The sequence below is a fragment of the Haemorhous mexicanus genome, chromosome Z (assembly GCF_027477595.1).
Source record: "Haemorhous mexicanus isolate bHaeMex1 chromosome Z, bHaeMex1.pri, whole genome shotgun sequence".
NCBI lineage: Eukaryota > Metazoa > Chordata > Aves > Passeriformes > Fringillidae > Haemorhous > Haemorhous mexicanus.
Genome location: NC_082381.1, coordinates 36,567,100 through 36,587,712, shown reverse-complemented (window position 1 = coordinate 36,587,712; position 20,613 = coordinate 36,567,100). Strand labels below are relative to the sequence as shown.

Here is a 20,613-nt window from a genome sequence, read left to right as displayed (position 1 = left end):
TGAATGAGAATTGGAATACACAAAAGAAAATTTGATTTTACTTTCATAAAGACTCACAGATGAGATTTTAATTTTTAAAATTCAAAACTTAAGTATCTCTCATCTTTCTTCCTCCCTAACCAAGCTCTTGAAGTTGATGAGGTTCAGACAGACCTGTCTTCACTTACTTCACTATCAAAGTAATTTTCAGCTATTTGAGATTGCTGACTGGGACGCTGCTATACAAGGAAATCAGATTGTGAATCACTGTACTTAACTTTGCCAGAGCCCAAGTAAAAAAGGCACCTGAGATAAGTATTTCTTGATTTATTTAATCTGTAGCTAGTAAAATAACAATGTTTCAGAAAACATGCTGGTTTTAAGTTCCAACTTAATTAAAAACAAACAAACAACAGGAAAAAAAAAGGCAAGCTGTGCAGGAAGAGAGCAAACTGTTTTGTGTTTTCACAATACAATACACATTTCTTTGAGCTTCACAAAAACATAATATAATTTCCTTTGATAGGTTTTATCTTCAATTTTCCCATATATGTAAGCTGTTTTTTACCTTTTATCTAATAAAACTTTTTTTTTAAGCTTAGAATAGTGTTCTTTCTGGGAATTGGAGCTGAACAATGTACACAAGTGGCATACAGCACCATAAGGGCACATGGTAATAACAACAAAATACCCAGAGGAAGGCAACAGGTGACATTGTGGTTGCTGTGGAGTTGATGCAGTATGTGCCATTCACTGATGATTAATCAGTGAGGGCTTTGCCTAGTGTTTCTGTTCGTCTCCAGGGCTGTGCAGCAGGGCAGAGACAGGAGAGCCAGCAAGCCAGGAAGGTTCCTCCAGCTTCAGACTCACCTGTTTCTTCCCTCTCATCCCCCTTCATTCCTCTTCAAATGGACTGATGGTATTTTTAGCGGGAAAAGGTGGAGAGGGGAGGGGAAAAAACCCATATAACTTTCCTTTTAAAACCCACTTTCTAAGCACTCAGTCCTGAAGTTCACACTTGCAACTTCACATAAACAGACATGCAAGTGCAGGGGAATGAGAGTCTCAGGCTTGATACAGCTCTGCTTTCAGTCTGGCACCAAGAAGATATCCTAGCATTTAAGTTCTCCTAAACAGCAAAGATCATCAGCTTGAATTTTAATTTCTTCCCTCATCAATGCCTATAGTACAGTCCTTACTATATTTAGTTGCCTTTATCTCCTCTCATCAAGGGCACATCAATATGGAGAAAGGCCTCTCTCAATCTCAAACATTTTTATAGCATTTTAAAACTGCCTTATCATTCTGCTCTGCTGATAATCCTCAAATCTATTTTCTTGCAGCAATGTTAATGGAACAGCATCCTATTTGTATGAGGGGAGTTTGCAACACAAGCAGGATCTACCCTCTGGGATTCACATGTTCTCATTTTAATTAAAAAGAAATCCCATTAAAGTTTGCCATTGCCACAAGTGAATCAAATTAATTAAAAAAAAATAGAAGATGGGAACAAAACTGGTTTTTGTGAGGCAACAATTGCAGCCTAAATCTGTATACTTTTAATAGCATAAATTAAAACTTAGGATTTAGAAGCATTTTCCTTGGGTCTCAGGAAATCCACTGAAGTGGTGGTGTAACCTTGAGTAATGCTGTGCCCACTAAATCCATCTCAGGGCAAGGAATGCTCCTTATTTTTGAATTTACTCAAAACCGCATACATGTTAATAATGGTCATAAAAATTTTACTTGAGATGCAGAAACGGTTTAAATATTTACTTCCTTTAAAAAACACTAAAGGAAGTAAAACAAACACAGCAACAAACCCAAAAGCAGAATGGAATTGCTCTACTTACAAATGGAATCACATTTGGGGCATCCTTGTTTCAAAGCTTCCAGCAACTGAAGCAAGATGTGTTTGCCTTCAGATTCCTGCTTATTGAGGAATATGGGTCTGACCTAGTGCTGTACACGATCTTTGCAAGGGCGCACGGAGCGGGGGGTGAGCGGTAGGTGAAAGACGGCAGGCGATTAGACACAGATTAGGCTCTCGATGGCTTTGCTGATTGCTCAATCGTTGCTTCACCTGCAGCTACGGAGCCAAAGAGATTGCAGAGAGAGGGAGAACAAAAGGACAGATGGATGGCCAGGCCCTGCTTTGGCTGGCAAGTGCAGGAGGCCAGGAAGGAGAACACTGCACAAGCACGGCAGCAGCAGTTTTAGGGGAGAATCTGTCGGTCCCAGGGTGTAAACCTCTGAACTATCTGGGACAAGGGTGTGAACTATTCTCGTAAGTGAAACGGAGGACGCAGATGTGTCCCTGGGGAGGAAGGCTCACTTCCCATTCCAGCCCATCCCCAGTGGCCATCAGGGATGTGGGAGAAGACTCGCTGGATTCCCAGGGAGCACAGCCCTGCACGTGGTCATGAAGAGGCTGTCTGGGAAGAGGCTGAGAAGAGGCTATCTCCCAAGTCTGAGGGTGAGCTCACACAGATGTTGGGCATGTCTGCACAACTTCAACCCCTTGGCCACTGGTTCCTTGCTTGTTCTATCAGTGGCAGTGCTGGTTGTACCACGACAGCCACAGCCTTGGTGCAGGACAAGATGCTAACTTAACTGAGCAATGACTTGACAGCCACATCTTCAGTGCAGAACACAGTATTAGCCTAATTAAGCAACAAATTACTAAACCAGATGAAAGCTATGACACCAGTCCAAACTCTGTTGCATTATCAAGCAGCTGAATAGCCTTCCCTTTAACTTTAGTCACAGGGAAGAGAAGACATAGCAGGGGCAGAGGCAGTGGGAATAACTTCTCCCTTTGCATTCATGGAAGTGGCTGTTTGGAGTGGGAAGATGCTGTTTGCACCTCGGCGAGAGGAAAGCCTCTGGTTGCGGTTTTTGACTTGGCTCTGGATTTTGTCGGCTCAAATGTCAACCCTGGTTATGTTTCTACACCCTTGAAACTATCACACATCATGACCACAGTTTCATCTCTCCCCACTCTGCTCATGTAACCAAATAATTGACAGCTAGCACTCATTTCCAAAGTTTGCTGGTTTCTTCCAGTGAGGAAAAAGGCACCATGTGAGCACTCACACTGCCATAAATCAACCGTGCCTGCTCCAGTGGTTAGGCTTCCTCACAGACCCTCCTCCCCAGATGGTGCTCTACATTCAGTTATCTGCTGTGGTCACTGCCATGCTCAGCTATGCCTCTCATAGCTCTTTGGGCTAGACTTCCCTGCAGGCAGAGTGCATCACTTCCAGGGTGAACCTGACACCATCCTTAAAAAGCTGAGCACACCAAAAGGAGTTAAAAAACCCCACCATGCAATATATATGTAGGGAGTGATTTGGGAATACAGAATAAAAAGCCAAGTAGGACAGCAGGCTATCTCCACTTTTTGAAGGATGCAGAACTTCTTTCACCTCTTTTTTTAAAAACCTACGCAAATTATTGTGTATTAACACACCTTAACGCATTTGAAAATGAGCACATGCTGGCAGTAAGCCTTCGTACCAACTCACTTAAAAAAGCAGCAGGCTGCAGACCTCTCGCTCTGCCTCTGTCTCTCCTATCCAGGCAGTCTGAAACTTCACACATGCTAGGAAAACTCCCAACTACCACATCAAGTATGAACCACCTGCTCTCGCCTCCCCTGGAATTTCTGGTTTTTACATTCTTATTCTTGAATGTATTCATGATCACAACCGGGTGAAACAGACTCATGAGTGCCTCCCTTATAGAGTACAGAGGATAAAAACGAAAATTCTGGCAGAACAGTGGTTTTCCATGTGGATGATTGCTACTGCAGGCTGCATTCATGACAAAATACATTGTTTATGTAACACCTGCTTCTCTCAGTTTCTCCTTAGCAAGGTTGCTGCTTGAATTTGGGTGACAGGGCTAGAAGCCGACTGAAGTAATTTCAGCACAACCAGCAGCAAAATTCACCACAAATAAATCTTCATTATAAATGGCAAAGAATCCTCTCTGCTCCAGGAGACCCAGGGAGTGCTTGAAGTGAGAAGTGGCATGCTTGTAAACTTACAAAGCATGACAAAGCAGCAGAAAGGATTCTGGTTGGTTCTGAGAGCAGTCTCTGTTAATGGAACACCTTGACTCTTTCCTTTCTGACCTTGCATAAAGGCAGCAAGGTTTGGAGCATTAAGGAGGGAGAGAGCAAAGAACAGGGGTCTCATCCTGCTCGCCAGAAGGCACAATCAGAGTCCTATGAACAGCCGAGGAGACATGTTACTATCACTCATTAACAGATTAGGAGATGTATATGATGTTTTTTGTAGAGAATGGATTAGGGACCATCTGCTGATCCATTTCACCCTGGGATGCATATGTGAGCATTTCTGATGGGCGTAAAGCTGGACAGCGGGCTCAGCCCACATGACTGCCTTTCTCCCCATGGAGACACAGTTCATCTGGGGTATGTGACACTCCCTTCCATCCTGTGCAAGTCATTTTTCATTCCTATCAGCCATCCCTTGGCTGCCTGAAGTGAAAAAGATGAGGAAAAAAATGTGATGCTCAATCCCAAGGACTAAAACTGGGCAAGGCTGGACCTGAGGGATAAGCTTTCAATGTGCACAGAAGCCTAGGGAAAAACGACCTCAGCCAAGATGTTACTTCCTGCCTTCTGCAGACAAAGAACTAATAGCAGCAAAGCACATTTTGCAAAGAGCTAACAACTCACTGCTCTCTTTCAAAACCAACTTGAACGAGAAAGTGCTTCTTTTCTGCTAATGCCTTTCTCCTAGACCTTCTCTTCCCCTCCATCAGCCAGTTGTTCACCTCTATCCCTTCACTGCTATTTCAGTGACGCTCTAGTTTTAAGTAGTGTGTGTAGGAGAGTTAATTCAGACTCAGAGACCTCAGGCAGCCTGCTAGTCATGCTAATTAGCTGTCTAAACAACGAGTATATTATCTTTACAGCAGCACCAACAGATTTTACTTGTATCAGAAACAATAATGCTGCCACATGAAGCTGTAGGGTGTATATGGTAAGAAATCGGCATAGAAATGAGCAACAGAAGATAATTACCCCATTAGAAAGATTCCAAGTTAATGGTGACCAGGTCAAATTGAGGTTTTATTACATATGGATTCTGACCATGATATTCTTTACCAACTGTACTAGGAAGAACAATTTGAAATTCAAGTGAACTCAAACTCAGATCTGATTTCAAGGAGAATTTCCATCTGGAAAAATAGTGAAGAACTACTGACAAGCAATGGAGTAGCAAGGACTAATAAGATTGCAAGGTGGAAAATGTGTGCATGACAATGGTGAAATTTCCAAACAGCTGAGGATTAAATCTAATAGGATTTGAAGTTGCAGATAAAAAGCCTTAAGTTTCAAGCCAAGTGAAACTGTATTTGAGTAGAATCCTGTCCATCACTGCCTTATTCACCTAATCAAGCTAACTGCCAAATCTACATGTTTACAACCCCTTATTGATTCAAAGTTGTGTTATTCACTTCTGTGCCTCAGGGATTTTCAATCACTTGTGCAATGCTGTCCCACATATTTTCCATTTAATTTCTGTTGTCAGATGTCAACCTTTAAGATTTTTTTCCCCTGAATGTTCAGTAGTGTCCCAGTTATGCATCACCAGGGAAATTTCAAAAATTTTCCAGTAAGGTATCTTAATTGACTTAAAAACATAAGGGTCTTATAACTCAACATTTTCTCCTGGCGTTAGATTCTTCCTATAAACTTGATCAGCCCTATTTTTCATCTAGAGTTACCAGCAGATTGATCAAAAAGCAGAGTGGCCCTAATCAGATATTAGACCTCCATCCTCTCTCACCAGTTTCAGCTCCTTACCTTAAATCTGTAGGGAAAAGACAATTAAATCAACCTGAATTCAACAGAAAACTGTTCTTTGGCTTCACTGTTCTTACATAGCCTGTTGAGAACTACTCCAGAGTATGACATATCATGGACACAGTTAGTTAGTCAACTCTTCTTTAGTAGAAATAGGCTTTAAAGAATACACTGAAATGAGTATTAAACAAAGGAAACCATAAATGCTGATAGCTAAATATTTGGCATATACAACCCCTTTTCCAATTGCATGAGTGTTCTGAAGACCAAACAAAATCGTGTACCATGCATACATGCTTCCAAATAAAAAATACTCATCTGCACTTCATCAATTAAAAAGAACCATTGGTACTCAATAGGAGGCACGAAAATACTGAGTTGTATACACCCAGCTATATGAAGAGAGTTGCATAGTTATGGAGACCCCTTTGCAAATCTGCTTCATGAAGTCTGCTTTATCAAGATGGTGAGCTGACATGGAAGTCATATGTGTAGGAAAAAAGCCATTCACATTTTGTGATAATTAGTTGCTAACAAGAAAATTACAGGGAACTTACTTTGAAATTAAATAACTAAATCTACAGGAACCCCTCCCACACTGTTCTTGCTAAATCTTTTGAGTCTGATTCAGCCTCAAAATCCCCTTGTTTCAGTACATAGTCTATTTTAGTTGAACTGTTGTGCTGCATTTGGCTGGGGCAGAAGCAACTTTCTTCACAGAGGCTGGTATGGAGCTGTATTTTGTACTTGTGCTGAACACAGGGTTGATAATACAGAGATGGTTTTGTTATTGCTCAGCAGGGCTTACACAGATCCAAGGCCTTTTCTGCTGTTTGTTCTTGCATGCTGGTGAGGAACTTGGGAGGAGACACAGCTGGGACAGGTGACCCCAACTGACCAAAGGGATTTCCAGACCATGTGACATCATGCTCAGGACATAAGGCTGAGGGGGAGACAGAGGAAGGAGGACAATATTTAGAGTGATGGTGTTTGCCTATGCAAGTGACTGTTATGCATAATGGGGCTCTCCTCTCCTGGAGATGGCTGAACACATGCCTGCCATGGGAAACAGTGAAATAATTCCTTGTTTTGATCTGCTTTGCTTGTATGTGTCGCTTTTGCTTTCTTTACTGAATGGTTTTGACCTCAACCCATGAGTTTTCCAGGTCTTATCCTTCCAATTCACTCCTCAACCCCCACTGGTGTAGGGATGAGTGAGCGACTGCCGGGTGCCTGATTGCTGGCTGAGGTTAAACCACGACACACGCAAATAAGGGAACTCAACTACACCAATGTGAGAAAACAGCATATATAAAAAAGGCTAACTTTTGGTTGTTTCTACTCGCATATGTTCGTATTTTTGCAAGATACAAGTGATGTCCTACAACTTCTATACTAAAACCAACACCTTGAACTTAATGTGCCACATTTCTTTAAACGCCTCTTCAACAGATCAGAGCATCTGGCAGACAACAGACATGCTTTATGAAAGCCTAAGAACCAAGTACAAGGTGCTGTTAAGTCATCTGCTATCCATGTGCCTCTAGAGAGGCATTTGCTATCCATGTGCCTCATGTGAAAGCTTGCCTTACCACAGCTCCACTTATACAGAAAAAAACCTTGAACTCCCATTTTGCTTCGATTATCACTACATTTGGTGACAGAGCCACAGTCCAGGCTAACAAAATGAAGGACTTTGGATCATGCTCCCCCTGCTTATGTCATCCTTCAGTCTTTCACGGGAAGCCAAAAATAATTGAGGGAGCAGGTGACTACTGTCCCATGAGTCAGTGCAGATGTGGCACACCACATTCTCCCCCACCCATATCAATTCAGGCTGCATGAGTAAAGCTAGCAATTGAGAGTACAAAACAATTATTCTTCCTGACATCATCCGAGCCCCAGACCATAAGAGCTTCCTTTCACCCTGCCCCTGCCTCACTGTTTTCCTCCAGTCATTTCCCAGGCTTCATCTTATGACAGATTTGGGGTAGAATAATGCAAGTCCAGAACCACCAAAAATGCTATATGTTTAAAACTATGAATATCTGTTCCACCGGGAGCCAAGGAATGCCTAATTCTACCAGTGTAAAAGTCTGACTAAGCAATAAGCAGTCCTGTGCTGCAAAGGAAAAAAAAAAAAAAAAAGCTGCAAATCTTTGAAAGCTTATTTTTTCTTCTGGAACTGGCTGGTCCTGCAGGCAGGGATACACCTGATTTCTAAAAGGATAGCCACAGAAGTAAGACTTAACCTAGGAGGCTGTAGTTAAGGATCTACCCCACATTTTACATCTCTCTGCTCTTCATGCATGGAGGAGGAGGTGACTTTTTACCTAGAGTTAAACCAAGACCTGTAGAAACTTCAGCCCATCAATCACAACCATTGAAAAGGTTTAGGTTTGAATTTTACTGGAACTAGTATGCAGAGACAAGGTAATTTTGTTCTTTGCTAGTACTTGTGAGCTCTGTGGAGTTTATCAGTAGCAAGGCTGTCTACTGAGCAATGAGCTCTATCTGCTGTCTTTATTGTCTATGTTGTCTGCTTGAGATTTTGGGACAGAAACTTTATCTTATAACAGGTTTATATAATTACTTAAATCCTATTTTCAATCTTAATTAGAGATGTAACGAAGAACTATTAATAATATTCAGAGCAGCATTAATCTATCCCTGCTCTTTCACTTGAATGGTAACAGGAACTAGACCATCAGGGAAATAAACTGAAGACAATTTGAGTTTTGAGAGAAATGGTGGAACAAGAGCTTGGGATCTGCACTGCTGCAATAGTTTGTGTCTTTTCCTGATTCCCGCGGAATCAGGAAAAGGTGGATGGTGAGCCTACTTGCAGTCTGATAAAGTAAAATACATGCACAGGACATCATAGAACTCACACCCTGATGCTGAGCAAGTGTTTCAATAAAAGTGACTTCAATGCAAATTAAAAGAGGGTAGTGTCAAACCCTACTTTAGGCATCTTGCCTGATAAATACAAAAATGGAATATACCCACCCCACTACCACCCTTAAAAAGCATTTTCCCATTCCCTCAATGGCAGTCAGGCAGTATCAGTAATTATCAAACTGTTTCATAGAGAGTGCCATAAAAGAGAGTTCTTTCTCACTGAACTGTAAAGTTAACCCGGGGAATCTCTGAACCTTCAGAAAAGGATGTCTTTTGTGAAAATTAACTGAACCGACTCTGCTTTAAACTAAAAACAAATCGGGAATTAATTTTTCAATTCTGCACGAAACCAAAACCTTTAGAGTGACAGTTGTATCTTTAAAAGTTTTCACTAAGATCACACAATAATATCCTGAGGAAAAATAAAGCAACTTTTTTCCCTCTCAACAATATCAGTTCACAGCTGAACAACAGAAGGGTGGAGGAGGAAATTCCTTTATTCTCACCTTCCAAAAAAAAGTTCCTTTTCAGCAAGCTTAGTACAATGAGTTTGTCATCAATTGTTTGCAGGAAACATCTCACATTTTTTCCTTCTATGCAATGAGTTTAATCACAGAAGGTTGACTTAATTTTATAAAGAAAACAACGCAAAGGAAAGGCAAAAGCTATGGTCACATAAGAACAGAAATCCCTCCACTCTCAGTAGAAGAACCCACACAATGCTCACAGAAGATCCAAGCAATGTATAAACACAAGAACAGAGCACCACAAGGAAGAATAACAGAACACAGACACCATTCCCATTTTATGCTGAGACTAATCAAAGTTTGCAAATACCTTTTTAATTTTATTTGTTTAAAGGCCTTGTGAATTAACTACTTGGTCTGCAGCAACAGTGCAGCAACAGTACAGCAACTGGCAAGAACAAGAATTCAAGAGCAAAAATTAAACTTTTAGTAATTTCTTTAAGAGGTTTTCTAGTTTTTTCTCTAGTGAAAACTATTTCTGATGCAGCTTTTCCTGATGGAATACAAGCCAATTGCTGCTCTTCCATGTAAAGCTCTGATCTTTCTTTGAAAGAATCAACACTAATGCAGTAACACACAGCTGTCTGAGAAGGTTATATTCCAGAAGGAAACAGAAAGGCATGGATGTGCTTTTGGCTGTTTAAATCAACCCCTGTATAAGCTTGTGTCAGATGGCACCCTGGAGTTTTACTCCCCAAAACCAGTGCAATGCTCCTAGTCTATCCTTTGGAAAGGGGAAGCAGCACTCTGGGAAGAGACCAGCAGTAAGATGTAGCCTTCAAGGTGTCCTTCAGGCTTCCTGTCCTGGAGGAGGGTTACGCATGCCTTGTATACCTATCTGATTCTGAAAATGCAGATACAGGAGAGAATCAGCAAAGTGAAAAGGCTTGCCTGGTAACTGCATTCCAGGAAGGCCTTTGTAAATGCAGGCAATATCTTAGGAGCAAATATATAATTCAGTCAAGCTGCCCAAGGCACAATGCGAACAGTGAATCAGATTGAAGGACTCTCATGGTGACAAGGATCAAATCTTTTACTCCGTCACACCACCAGATCTGTGTTAACTCTCCAGCAGCTTCAGGCAGTTACAGACTCCCTGGTGCACAGCTGGCAGGAGAACTTGGTTCAGCTGAGAAGGTTCTTCTGTGTGCTCCCACCACTACTGTCATACATTACACGGCTTTTTAAACACACAGCTCTGTGGGCGAAAGAAACTGACAGTATCAGTTGAACACTCAGACCTCTTTCCCTGAAGAAAATAACTCAACCTTCCTCTCAACCTCACACAAATCAAACAGTGACCAGAGCTGGGAAAAAGTTAGGATATGTACACTTTACTCCTGTTTAGGCTCTTGACACCCAGCGCCAGCAAACACTTAGAAAAAACACTCATGTAACACCAAAAGAGAAGCAAACAAGAAACAGGCTAAAAGTGGAGGGCAGGACATGGGCTTTGCAGAACAAAAGCCCAGAAATTCAGAAATGAGACAGACATTGCAAATGCAATGCAGACTGGAAAATACAAGAGTTGCCCCCTCCCACTGAACAAGGGTCTGAGCCAACACCATTGCCCTGGCCAAGCTGACTTGCATGGTCAGATCCCTGAGCAGAGCTGCCTGCTCCAGGGCAATGATGCTACCCACCATCTCCTTCCCATCACAGATCTCAGGAGAACCAGGATCCTGCCCTGCCACTGCGAGGATAGTTGTTTTTTACTGTTATCCTTTTAACAGCCAAACCAAAGAATGTCACAGACTGCAGGAAACAATCAGAGAGACTAATAACATATTTCTCTGTTATTTGTGTTTTGTGATTTGTTAGCACAGAGGAAAATCATAGGGTATCTCCTGCCAATCCATGTCCATTCACATTAACTGAAAGCTTGGGCCTTGGGTTTGAAGTATTTGGGTTTGGAGGAGGAGTAGCTTATTTCAGAGCTTTTCAGAGAAGGTTATAAGCCTCAGCATCTGAACAAGAACAACAAAAGACCCAGAGAAGTCATTCGTTCAGACTTGTCAGGTCTTTACAATACATTCTGAATCTAAATATTTTTGTTAGTTCTTAACTCTGCAGCCCAGGAAACGTTTTAAAATTTTAAAGATTAAAAAAAAAAAATTACAGCTAACAAACCCAAATTTGTTACCACTGAAGCTGCTGTACAGTTATGTAAAAGAGGATTTTATTGATTCCTGAAAACTGCAGGAGAGAAAAATTTGGTTTTGGTCTCTTATGATATTTTATCTATTATCTATGGTAAGCTCCATATCAAGCCCACATAATCAAAGTAAATTCAAATTAACCAGAAAATTTCAAATATTGTTCAATAGCATGAATTAAGTGACGTCCAACAACAGAATATACATACAAAATCTGTTTCACCAAACCAGTGCAAACTATATCACCCAGCATGTAGTCCCAAATGTGAAATGCAACAGAGCAGCAGAGGCCTGTTTCCATACTGCCCAGCTTCTTAAAATGCCTGAGGTCCTGCCTGACAAGGAAGAACCTGAGAAATTTTGTGATCGTGACCCTCTACAGTGGAGGTCTATTGTTGCTGGAGCCCACTGCCATGTTCTTGAGGAATGAAACCATCAAGTCACTATAAAATCTTGGCATCGTGCCTAGCAAAGTGAAGTTCCCCTGCTGTGAAACTGGGTCCCCTTTTCTTCTTTAAAAAAGTCAGGGACACAATTTCAAACTCGCATTTGCCACAATAAAAAATGGAAGTCCTTCAGCGTCTCCTCTTTTCATTTATTCCCCTCCCTTTTGACTCCAAAGGAAATTATTCATTAGATCCAGCAGCTAGAAAGATAATTTAAATGGTATGATGCATTTCCCAATGCAGTTGCACTCTGACAGATGACTAATGCCAATGGGATATTGGACAAAGCACTTATGTACATATGTGCCTTTTAACTACGGAGTCAGTCCCCACCCAAAAAATACCCCTGTGTCCTGCTCCTACAATTCTACTGAACTTCCAAGTCCTCTCCACTTAAGAATGCACAGCCAAAGAGCTGGTAAGTACCTGCAGAGGTAACTTGGCATTTTGGTGTTCAGATGTTTAATGCTGACTCTCCCAGTCTGGACCAGCAGTGCCTCTGTGCCTGGAAGGCACCAGCCCTCAAAAAGGTGGTGTGAGCAGTGAACCCTGGCCTGATGTTTCACATTTTCTGCAGAAGTGTCAGCATCTGCAATGACTGGAACACTGAAGAACCAATTATTCAATGAAAGAAGACAAAACTGAGTGGGGCTCAACCTGAGCCCAGCCCTGTAGCTCTTCAGAGGTCATGCACTGTAGCATGAGTGCTGTCCATCTGTCAGGGGCTGACAGAGGAAAAGATGGCATAGGTTTCATTGGAAAAGAAGCACTTTAGTCTTTAATTATCCCAGATCCACTGCATCTGCAGATGAAAACTTCTGGCCAATGCAACTTTGCCACAGCTTTAAATGCCATCTTACTCTCAATTTACTGAATACTGGCATAAGTAACCTCCTCTCACTTTCTTTCACACTCACCACCATTTTTAACAGAAACTGAGCCATTGATGTGACAAAACTTATGTACTCTTTTTCCTTTTTGCCTCTGGGTTTCTTACCAGTATCTAACAAGACTTCTTACCAGTACCTAACATGACAACAGACACAATCACACCATCTGCACCTGCAGGATTCCAGTTTTATTTTCCTTTCTGCAGAAACATATCCCTAAGACATGGGAAGGGGAATGCTTAGAAATACCATGTACGTGCTCCTCTGCTCCCAAGGACCTACATCCCAGGCAGCTAGTGATCAGCTGGTAATATCCCATTGGAAAAGTCCCTTTTTTGACAGTTCACTCTGCCAAGAACTTAGGGAGTTGGCTTGATTTCTCTTCAGAAAGCTTGGATAAAACAGAGTCTTGGAGCATGCAAGAGAATAGTCCTATCATCCTTTTCTTCCAGAAAGAAAACAAATTTCCAGCAGGACACAGTTTAATACAAACCCTACCCAGTTCTCCACAGCAAAGTCACATCCCTCATTCAGGCCAGCAAGATACAGCAAGATGACTTGCCAGAGTCAACAAGAACAGTAGGCAAGGTGTGCCCAACAGCTGAACAACTGAGTTTTCCCCACATCCCACTAGAACCAGAGAAGAATAAAGCAATTTTGCTGTTGAACTGTTGCTGCCATACAGATGAAAGCCCTGAATAATGGAGAAGCCTGAGGAATGAATGACAGGCAGAATAGCCTAAAAACATTTTATTCAGAGCAGAAGTTCATTTGAAAATGACATCTGACAAAAAGACAAGAGCAAAGAATTTCCCCACATGAAACATTAATTCTATTGTAGTCTCTTCTTTTCAGCACACTTCATCCTGAAAGCTAGTTTGGCTCAGTCACCAAATATTTGGAATCTAACTCTACTGCTGACCACCAGCACCCAGCCTCAAGAAATAAACAAAAAGTCAGCGGAATTAACTGCCACTCAGAGCTAAATTCTGGAGAGTCCTGCTTATGGGCTGATCTTATCACAAACTGGCTTCAGGACTGTCTAAATATGCCAGTAGCTGTTGCCAGCTTTCCAGTGACAACTCCAAATGTGATTTTTTTCCCCTAAGGGTGATCCTCCTAGAAATTTCAAAATTACCTGAGCTATCTCTGAGTTAATTAGATGGAAAAAGATTTTTCAAGAAGTTTAAGGGCTTAAAATATATCCCAAAATGCCAAAAATGTCAACTAATTAAAAGATATTTTTAATTTGAAGCAAGAACTGTTCCCTAGAAATCTGTCAATACACACTCTGAGCTGCTGTGCCATGCCACTTGTGTTCTCACTAACCAAGTTGATAAGCACATTTTATACATCAAAATGAGCATAAGCATGGGCCTTAGAAATGTATCACTTTAGAAAGCCAAACAGGCAACAGGACAGAGGTGTTCTGAGCGCCCATCAAAAACACTGTTAAAAGGTCTCATTTTCAGAAAGTGAATGGGCTCTTCTTCAATCTATTTTGGTTCCTCTTTTAAAGCGCATTTCAAATTTTAAAGAACTCCCCAAAAACTCTGGCTGCTGCTCTCCTTCCTCAGAGCTGCTGTTCACCAGAGATTCAGAGGGAACTCATAGGGATTTGAGAATCAGAGAGGAAGAACAAGCTTTCATTGGCAGTAATGTAAGAGGAAGTTAATATGTCTCTGTTTGACATTTTTAAATTAAACAAAGCCAGGAATTGAAACAGAAGAGTGTTAGTGAAAGCACATGTTATAACGTAGTGATGGAAGCATTGTGGAGACTGGGAACATCAAATGGATGCAGGCTCAGGCACTTATCAAATCAAAGAACTGCACCTAAAGCCAGCATAGGTTATTTTGTGCTACTCTTTAGATCTAACTAAATACTCAAAATGGTTGGTTTGATTAAGCCAGTTTCCAGTGATACACTGACCAGTGTGTTCAGTATATCTACTGCCTTCATGGCAGAAAAATACAGAATTGTCATAAACAGTTTTACTATTGTTGTTCTAAGGGCCTTTTCCAAACTAAATGAATACGACTCAATTAAAAGCCTGAAAATTCGCAATCAAATGGAAAAGTCAAAACCACAACTTTGGCTCAATTTCTCTTTTTAATGATCGCAACCAGCAGCAGGAGCAAGGAACAGTGAAGACCTGGATCAGTCTCTGCTCTGCTGAGCTCAGCCAAGCCCTGCCAGAACGATGCTGCTGGTGGGTCCCTGTCTCTGCCACACAATGTGTGAAACAACCTGGTGTTGAGTCCTGAATGTGTTCGAACTCTCATGGCTACATTTCCTACTAATGCACCTGGTCCTCCAGATCTTCCTTGATATTTTGGCCATAGTCATCCTCTCCTAAGTGCAAGTGAGCTGTGCCAGTAAAACATGCCTTGAAAACATAGGGACACCTGGAACATCAAACCACGGCACCAACTACAACGGTTTGTTCACCTTGCATATACTTAGTTTTAAAATCAGGTTAAATGACTCTCTGGATTTATTGATAGTAGTTCCCACACCAGCATGTGGGTTCTCAAGAGCACTGACAGCAAAAACCTCTTCTTGCGCTCACTCTTGGGGCAGGGTAGCAGCTAATAGGGAACTCTAAAATTGGAAATAAATGACCTATTTCTGAAGAAAGCTGATAGAATAATATTTAAAGGTCTGAGATTGGCTTCACATTCTCTTCCTTACAACGCTACAGGAGTATTGTGATACACTTCTAATAGAACAGAATTAGAGAGACAAAAGATCTGTATATACCAACTCACCAACTTTAACAAAAATAATCTTTACTGCTTTACTTGTGCAAGCTTTATTAATATATGTACATCTATTTAATTAGTTTGCCAGCAGAGTTTGGTGCAGGATGCTAATACAGCTGTACATTTCATCTGATTCCTTTTTCTGGTCTGTTATCTTCCTGAAACCTGCCCTAGAAGAGCAATTAGGAAAAAAAAAAAAAGAAAAAAAAGGGGCAGGGAACTTCTTAAAAGTGAAGCTTTTTCAAAGCTGGGTGGATCTTGTTTGTATATCAGCAGTTCTGTTAGGGAATTCTTCTCAACTGGCACTATTAAACTTGCTCTACATTTAATGAGATACAGAAATAGGGCACTCCAAGCATGTATACAGATGGAGCTGTATTTTTCCCTGGAGTGCTGGGGGAAAAATGGCTGTTATTAAGCTCAGCTCAAACAACACGGGTATCACTGTCCCAGACAACGAGGCATAAGATGTCCACTTGAATTCTTGGGTTTAATGATTAAAAAATCACATCCCTGTTCTCAAGTATCAGTCCCTGAGAAGAACTGCTAGGAAGGAAGCTGCGTTATGTCCTCAGGTGCATTTGCACCCAGGCCCAGTCAACAGCCTTAACAACTTAGTAACTCAGTGATTGAAGCAGTGGTGTTTGTGGGTTTGGTGGTGTTTATTTATCTGCTTGGTTGGGTTTTGTTTGCTTGTTTGTTTTGGGGGGTGTGTGTGTCCGCGTGTGTGTTCAAGTGAGTATAATCCTAATGTGCCACTTTAAAGGTATTTGAAAATTATCATGACAGATTTTTTTTGGGCTATTTTGTTGAAGTGGTCAACTTTAGTGGCTAGAAAGGGACTAAGTGAGATGCATAAAGGTCACCCTCCCCTGCCAGTACTACACCCACTACACCCTTAAAAACTTTTCCTGATTCATGCATGGATTATACTAACAGATGTTGCATAAAGCAACACAAAAACATGTACAATAAAGCTGGTAAAACACAGAGAACCCTTCCCTCCTGAGGTACATAAGGTGATGTGAACTTAGTAATTTATACACACAGTTTTCTGCTCTTTTCCCCTTTTAAATCCAGAAAAACAGGAGAACAGGAAAATTATGATGCCCAAAGCCCCAAAAGAAATCACTGTAACCCAAAGATTCTGGAGAAAAAAAATCCAAGGCTTTGGAAGCATTCTTTCCCCCTGGATCATGATTCATCTCTTTAGTCAATTAGATAAAGATGGTAGAAAAATCCAAAATGAACAGGATACTTTCATGATTCAGTAGCACATACCAAAGTTCTCCCTAGAGCTCGTGCATGTGTTTTAAAGCAATAGTCCTAAGCTTTCTAGTAGATGTAGACATGTTTTGGAGGAAATCTGATTTATTTTAAATACAATATTGTTTTTCTCTGTTATTAATAAGGGATTAAATAAATAATTCTCTGCCAGTATAATACCTAGGGAAAACTCTCACTTTCACGCTACACTGCATGTAAGTCTCACACTGAGCAATGCAACACTTGAGTCTTGTTACAATAAAGTATTTTAACAACATTTCTGAGGAATTATTCTGAGGATACAGTCCTCTTTTTTCCTGGAAATCCAGTATCTTACCACCATCAAATAAACAAAAAGTGAACTTTGAACTCTCATTAATTATAAACTTAAATAAAACAATCTATTTTTAAACTTAAGGATGGCATGATTTGCAGTTATAATGGATTAATGAAGGTTATTCACCACCAAAAATAAGAACAACAATTTGTGCTGATAAACCAGAATTTTAATATGAAAAAAAATGTATCCTCTTTTTTGTTAATTCTGTCATAATACCAGAAAAGTCAAGCACTCTGAATGTTATTACTTGGGAAACAAGCCTGCAGTAGCAGCTGAAATTACAGTTTCAACTTAGTGTGTTTGAGTGAAAATTATGGAAAAGCCCTGAAGATTGTCCAATGTAGAGAAGAAACAAGAATTCTGTTTTACAGGTGAAAATCTTCAGCACTGATGATTCACACTTGTTTTTCAGGATGGAGTGAGATACATATGTGATCTCCTGAAGTTATTGTGTGCAACATGTACTTTTAAAAGCTTTGTACACATTTCAGTACTGAACAACCATGACTCTTAACTGATGACAGAAAATACTGGAAGGGCCTTGAGATGCCATCTTAATCTAGACTCCTGCAGTCAACTACAATGACTATGATGACACACTGCCATAAGGTATTTTAAAAAACCCCAAAATTCCTAATCTGACTCTGTAAAAATCTTTCCCATTTGGCATAATATGGGATAGTTAATGTTACCAACTACAACTGGACATCTGTCCTTGTCAGATGGCTGAGATGGAAGCTATCCCTAACTGACTTACCCCAAGAGGAAGACTGCAAGGTTTGCTTCCTCACTGGAGACTAGCCAGGAGAATCATTCTCCAGATCCCTCCCCATCAAGCTGTACTGTGAAATACTTTCTTAGCAGCAGAAGAATCCCAGATAGGAGAGTCCACAGATTATGGGCTTTGCTAATTTACCAGAGCAATGCATGCCAAAGTCTTACAGTTAGCTCAGCAGACAAAATTTTGGAGATATAGAAGAAAAAGAGCACCACTTTGACATATGGCTCAAAAAACCCAACATAAATTATAGATATAATTGCATCTGCTGGCATTCATTCAGTCCTGCTGCTATATTTCAAAATAAAGCCTAATTTTATAGAACTGCACTCTAGTGGTCTAGGTCAACAATCAATTAAAGAACATGCCTCTAAGGGCCAATGCAATATTTAGGAAAGCCAGCATCATCATCAATTGACAGGCCAACTTTTTTTTTCCACCATAATTTGAATGCCAAGCCTATCTGCATCAATTTCAATCAACTTGGTCCTAGTGGATGGGAGTATTGGAAAAGACTTCTCCTCAATGAATGATCTGTCCAGAATTTCCGAGGGAACCTTCATTAAGTTTTGGCATTGAAACAAATACAAAAAAAATCCGCCTAAAAATGTGAAACAGGCAATGAAAATTGTATCAAAATCACACAGAATTCAGGCTGAACTCTAGCCATCCAAGAAACAGGATGCACACGAGAGCAAAGATCTGCCCCTTCAGTACAGCCTGCTCCAAGAGACAGCAGCCACAGCTTTTCATTTTTTAAAGGGGGGTAGGAGGAAGAAAGAGAGACCATTTTGGCAGCGTGAACAATCCTCTTTATCCCACAACCATAAATGTACTGCCCATCAGTTGAAGTCAGAACTGCCCGAGAATCAGTACAGCAGCACATCAACGAGAGAAAAATCACACTGTGAATAGTAACAATAGGGACAGTTCTAGATGTTGCTTTATGCAGCTCTTCTTATCTTGCTATAAATGGAGTATCAATAGCAGTTGCTAAATCAGCAGGTGTTTCCAGTAGCAAAAGTGAATTTTGCAGTTTAGACAGGACAAACCAAGCATCAATCAAATTATCTTATGATCAAAGTATACATCAAACTGCTCAGGATTCTGCTGGCTGTATTTTTCACTCTGTAAGTCATACGATCCTGTGTTCTTAGCTTAGCCAAAACTCTGGCTGAAGTCAAAAGGAGTTTGGAGTAATTTAAAAGAACTGCACACATCCCTTCGTTCAGAAGCTGCGCATCCACAGTGAAGGGAAATAACTATCAGTGGCCATAAGACCTATTTTTTACTGGCACTATTACAAAGTATCTATTAATATGGCTTAATTTACTTAAGAGCTCACCTGGGACTTGTACTCTTTGGACAGCTAGGAAAACTAATACAAAAACAAGGAATTGGTTCTCAAAAGCCAATATCTGCATGTAACATTTTAAATTTCTGAACACTTACTTTGGCAGAGACTACGGCAGGGCAGCAAATGGACTGGCATTCAAATATAAAATGAAGATAAATCAATAAAAAACACTTAACACTGAGTGGTCAGAAATGCTTGCAATGAATACACTTAAATGAACACAATTTCAGCTGTAACTTTGCTGTGTGCAGAGGCATAAAAACTGTGATGTAAAGACATTAAAAAAACTTGCATTTCTTAGGAAAAAAAAGTCACACACTGTAACAGTTACTGACATATATACACACAACTTCTTTGGGTGCCTGAGGCTGCTGAGACCAGAAAATCTAATTGTGAAATTGAAATAAATCCCTGTCAGATAGGCAAAACCTCTGCAAAACACTTACACAGCGTGAATACAAATTGACATACCAGAGCTATGAGACAACACTAGAATCAGAGAATATCATTACAACGTTGAACTATTAATCACCACTCATAATAGAACAAGTTTATTTCATGGGTAAAATCACAACTGGGGGAATATGCTCTATCTCTTCTAACAGCAGGCTAGTACTCGCACCTAATGTACATCTTCTTCTGACAGGCAATTCATCTTAAGATAAAAACCTAACTTCAGTGTGATGACTGCTCTTTAAGACTAATGATTAATGTCATCAGGAACTCAAACACTGGTATACCCACAATAGCTGCCGGCCTGCTCACCTCAGTAATAATTTCAATAACTTTTTTTTAAGAGACAACCAGTGTTTCGGAAGTTTACACTGCAGTGGTCCTCAACAGAGGACAAACAAAAAAATTTAAAAAAAATATTTCAAACTCATGAACTCGCTTTGCTGTTACAGAGGAATCTAAAAATAGAAATACTTGGAACAAAGATACAGGGGATTTTCTGTTCAAAAAGGGGAGTCCAGGAAAATTTGAGATCGCCATGAAAAACACATGCTGATTAAAAAATAATTACGTCACAGGTTTCTCAGGATCTTGCTGAACCCCCTCCACACGCCCCCTCCGTGCCCACAGCTCGGCGGTCTCCCGGGCACAGCGGCCGCCCCGGGCGGGCAGCGGAGACCCGCGGCGGGGGCAGAGCCGCCCCAGCCTGCGGACATCGGGGGGATGCGCGCACGGACCCGGCTTTCTGTACGTGGCCCCCCGCTCCGGCCGGCAGCTCCCGGCGGTCCGCGCCTCCCCCCGCTCGGGCCGTGCACGCCGGGGGATCCCGCGGGGCTGGCGGGCACACCGCGCAGGGCTGTCAATGGCAAGGGTAGAAATGCCCCCCTTCGGCATCCCCTCTCTCCTCCTGGCC

General features: G+C 41.1%; 1 protein-coding gene across 5 annotated transcripts in view; it reads right to left on the bottom strand.

The window, feature by feature from the left end:
• The window catches only part of PALM2AKAP2 (PALM2 and AKAP2 fusion), a 269,580-nt gene that overhangs the window by 74,272 nt on the left and 174,695 nt on the right, over positions 1 to 20,613 (bottom strand). The window lies entirely within an intron of this gene.